Here is a 4,866-nt window from a genome sequence, read left to right as displayed (position 1 = left end):
CATCCTCGTTTAGAGAGAAATAGATGATAACAAATTTGGTAAAGAGATGTTTCATTTCTTTTTTTGTTTAATTACCTACTTTTTTTATCTCACATAATATGCTATTCAAAAAGTCGATAATCTTTAATTAAGTGTTATTATATATTACTCTTAATTTAAACATTTTTAGATAATCCTTCAATGAAATTTTCATTTTTTTTATATAAAATTCTATTTTCTTGAATTAATTACTAAAATACTTCATGCCATGAATCGATATTATTATGCAAATTAATAAATTCAAAAAAATGGTAGTGAAGATAGTTTGACCTACGAGAAAATATTATTTTAAAATTTATTTAGTCCGGAGATTTAACTTTGGCAAAGAGTTGACACATTATTTTCTTAAATTAAGAAAATATTTTGCATATTCAGATTTTGTTTAATGTTCTGGAACTTAGTTACACTCATAAAAGAGTTTTTGGTACTTTGTGCTCCATGTCTTTCAAAGTTATATCTTTATTTTAAATTTTTGGCCAAAAATTTTAAATAATTGTTTTTACCTTTTTATTTTTAAAATTTTATTCCAATTCTAAATTGTTCAAAGTATTAAATTTAGATAATTTACAACGTACATGTAGATCGGATTGAATCGATCTTGAATCTCAAAAATATATCAACAATTCAATTAATAGGAAAATTCATGTGCGATGCATACGAATAAAAATAAAACCAACTAAATTTTAAAAAACTATAATAATATGTATTCAATGTTTAAAATTTTTAATAAATCACTAATAATATATTAAAATAAAAATAGAACGTTCTCATTCTACATTTTATTCACTTCGGTAAAATAACTTATTTTCTCACATATTTCATCACATTATTTTCTAAATGAACTTCTCATCTCGTGACTTTACACTTTCACTTTGTCAATCAAATATTTTATTCATATTTTTTAATAATTAGCATCGTGACCTCATACTTTGGTCAATCAAATATTTGATTCATATTTGTTAACCACTTTCATTTGATACACTACAACAAAACAGGTATATGGTGACATATAATTACCAACATATATTAAGCGTTGGTAAAAGTTGTAAGAAAAATAAGACTTTGCCAACCTTTCCTATCTATGACAACCTTTGAATTTTACTTTATTTTATTTTTATTTTCATAAACTCTTCTAAATAAATGATTATGTAACATTTTGTTTTTATTTTAAGATTTATGTATATGATAATTTTTTACATTTTAAAGTTTTTTTTTAAATTTTTTTTAATTCTATATTAGATTAACAATTGAAATCAAATTATATATTATTTTTATTTAAAACTTAAATTTATTTATTTTATGAGTCAATTAAATATAAATTTTTTATTTATATTAAATTAATTAAATAAAATTATTATTAGATGAAATAAAATAAAATAAATAAAATATTTAAATAAATAATATAATAACTAATAAATAATTTATTTATAATTTTCAGCTTCAAAATCAATGTATTTATAATTTTGTAGGTTAAAAACCAATCAAATAAAAACTGAATCCAAAACGGACATTTTCATTCTTGCCAAAATTACGAAATTAAACAGAAGAAACAAGTGCTCTCTATCTCTTCGAAAACCCTAACTCCGGGAGCAAAAGATTTCCGTCACCTAGAAGATTTCGGGATTGAAAATATAGATCAATCGATAGAGGAGGCAATTCAGGCAAGTAATTCCAAAAGGATCGCCGATATTGTCTCCGAGACGGCAAAGCGGTCCAAGGAGTTTGCCGCCGAGGCCAAAGCCATTGCTGACCACCGCATTAAGTCCCTTACTGAGCAGATCCCCTCCATCACTCTTCTCAATGCCTCATCTCCTTTCTCCGATGATCCAATTCCCGTAGATCTTGAGATATTCGGTATCACCGACGATCTGAGACAGTTCGCTCGAGGTTTCACGGTCACAGCGTTTCGGAATTTCCCCATTCATGGTAATCGAAGAAATTTGAACTTCAGTTTCAATTTTAGTGGATTTAGAAAGAGTTGAAGCTCTTAAATGTATGTATCCTTATTTCAGATTCTGCCTTATTCCAAAATGAACTATTAAGGAATCCAACTTTAAATTAAGTTATTGCGGTTCAATTTTATTTGAGATTCGATCTGAAATTCGAATATTATTATTTACTTCAGAAGATTCTTTAAGGACTCTTTATCTTTTAGAACCACCTTCTATTACATCATCCGAATTACCTTTTATTAAGCATAATATAGTCATAAGGATAATTCTCCCAGTATTTCATATATTGAAGTAAATTCTTTGGTATTCTCTTTTTATGAAGTAGCTTTGGACCAGTTCATAAACTGTCATTTAACTTGTTTCCTTTGATTTTGATTTGTAGATGATTCTATAGTTTTTGATGTGCCAACAGTATTAAATGAGAGGCAGAGTGGTAGCAGAAACATGCATTGATCCTTGACAAGGACCTTAATTACAAAGGTTTGATCCTTGATATTATTTTCCTCTTATATTAGTTCTATAGTGTTTGTAATGGCCAACAATTGAAACAGTTCTATAAACTATATGAAGTAATTGTTCTTGCAATGTCTGGCTTTACATTCTTTTTTTGGACTACACTCACCTAGTTGAACCTTAATACATGGGGCCATATTTGAGTCCTCTAATTTAGAAAAGTGGCCAGTATCATCTGAAGTAGTTCAGTCCATATATCATCTCAGACTGCAACTTCTACTAATTCTAATGGAAACTCTGGACTTTGAAAGCCTCCTCCAAATGATTCATGATAAAAAGCCTTTTAGGTGATCATAACGGTTTATTATGTTCTTGCATTTTCTTTATGGTTCTTTTATGGTTATGGTTTCTTTGTCTTGTGTTGACTCTTCTAGAAAAGAGGAAAACAATATATTGATGGTATGATCTTCAATAATATGCTATATTGGGCTAAAATATTTAATGCATATTGTAATTACATGCCTAAAATTGTTGCAGGAATTGATCATCTTGGCTATCTTCGTCAAGCATTTGAAGTTGGATCCTTCAATTATTTTCTTGAAAGTGAGATACTAAATGGTTCTGAAGTGTGTTTCTTGGCTAATACTTGTTACTCTGCTCTCATTATTAAGTTCCCATATATCCTAAATGTTTCTTGGGTATGTTTTCTCAAGACCACACCTTCATTATATGTTTCTGTCTTGCCAACTATATAGCCTTTGTTGGAAGCTTCACATTTGCTTTATTCATTAGTTCCTTTTCTCTTCTGTTTACATCTGAATCTTGTTTTCTTCGCCGCATGCTATTAGTTTGATGGGCACTGGTGGCTCCTGCAGGTTAAAAGTTCTGGCTTGGATAGGCACATTGAAACTAACTTATGGTAAACTTGAACCAATTATTGCTTCCACATCTATGCAAATTATGCATCGTATTTTGTTAGATGATGACTCTTTTTTTCATGCAGGGTAATTATGGCTGTAACTATTTGCAGTTTGATAAAAACATATCGTTTAGCCACAATGGTCCATTAATGATTTCAATGAGCATTGGTACACTGGCAAGAATGTTAAAATGGTATTTCATTCTCTGTTAGTCAAAATGATAATTTTGTCCTTCCTACTTATTTCTTACATTTCCTAGTATCTGAATTATAGTTATTAATTTCAAGGGACAGGCTGGCATGTTAACCAAATGTGAAGTTAGGCAACAATTGCATTAGACTCCACTATGGGAGTTGTTTATTGGGTTGTGAATCACAAACCATTTGGTTCTTTAGGGTGTAAATTCCTCTTGTAAGTCTTGATACCTCATATAAATCTTAGTGGCCCTATTTCTAAACATTCCCATAAATAAGATCAGTTAATATCCATGCCTTTTGAGATAGACACTTAATCCTTTATTAAATTGACCATGGTCTTGCACCTTTTATGTCAACAATGATTGTTTGTTGTTTCTTCAGGTTGCCTGCTTCACTACACTTAATATGAAAGGTGATACGCATTCATGCTTAAATTTATTGAAGGTTGGTAAACATAATGTTTATTTTGTGCTAAAAAATCTAAATCTTGTTTTTAACTTTTTATTATTTTTTATTTATTTAAAACTTAATTATGAAAGAAGTCATGGGTTTATTTGTTAAGAACAATGTATTTTAATTATTTATTTTTTTCGATTTTTATTTGCAGGATATATTGCGTTTTCATGCTATACTTCTTGACAAAAGTGATTCTTGACAAAAGTGAGTAATTCTTTTCATTCTTAATTAGTGTTATTATTTTTCTTAAGATTGGTTTCAATAAAGATAAGATGGCATGAACATGGGAAAATCATTATGGAATATGATTGAACTAAATGATTTGGTTAATAGATTTTGGTTTTGATGTTGTTCGATGTTTCTTCCTTCAGGAGGTGCAGTTTGAAAATGAAGGGGACTAATAAGAGGAACTGCTTATCTTACCAATTTTTCATTTTTTTTTATAGTATTTTAGTATATAAATTTGTCTTTTAGTTTAATTGATTTTTAAATTATTTAAACATTATTAAAAAATTTAATATCTAGTTCATAATTTTTATATTTGACTATGATGTAATTTTATAAGATAATATTGTATAAAAAATTTATAATTCTTTTGTTATTATTTAAAATGTCATATAATGAGATAATAGGAGAAAATGAAGTTCTAAATGTCCTTTCTATAGTAATTATGTAATTTGAAAAAAAATGTAAAAATAAAATAAAAAATAGAATTAAAAATAAAATATAAAATAAAATTGTTAAAATTTAAATAGACTTTTAACGACGTTTAAATTAGTTTTACCGACGCTTAATTAAGCGTTGTTATAACTTGCGCCCACCCTGCTTATGGCGACGCATGAATAAGTG

General features: G+C 28.0%; 1 long non-coding RNA gene across 4 annotated transcripts; it reads left to right on the top strand.

Moving 5' to 3' along the window:
- Positions 1–1,573: 1,573 nt before the first annotated feature.
- On the top strand, positions 1,574–4,442 carry LOC124942845. Of its 4 annotated transcripts, none has more exons than XR_007099754.1 (9): positions 1,574–1,965; positions 2,374–2,471; positions 2,982–3,142; positions 3,320–3,363; positions 3,448–3,557; positions 3,652–3,775; positions 3,943–4,005; positions 4,169–4,221; positions 4,389–4,442. It is a non-coding gene; the product is annotated as an uncharacterized LOC124942845 (long non-coding RNA). The 4 variants fall into 4 exon arrangements; XR_007099755.1 differs by having other exon boundaries at positions 3,638–3,775; XR_007099756.1 differs by having other exon boundaries at positions 3,293–3,363.
- Positions 4,443–4,866: the final 424 nt, after the last annotated feature.

Source organism: Impatiens glandulifera, chromosome 6 (genome assembly GCF_907164915.1).
Source record: "Impatiens glandulifera chromosome 6, dImpGla2.1, whole genome shotgun sequence".
Lineage (NCBI taxonomy): Eukaryota > Viridiplantae > Streptophyta > Magnoliopsida > Ericales > Balsaminaceae > Impatiens > Impatiens glandulifera.
The sequence above is the reverse complement of the archived record's forward strand: the minus strand, read 5'-3'. Positions and strand labels throughout refer to the sequence as shown.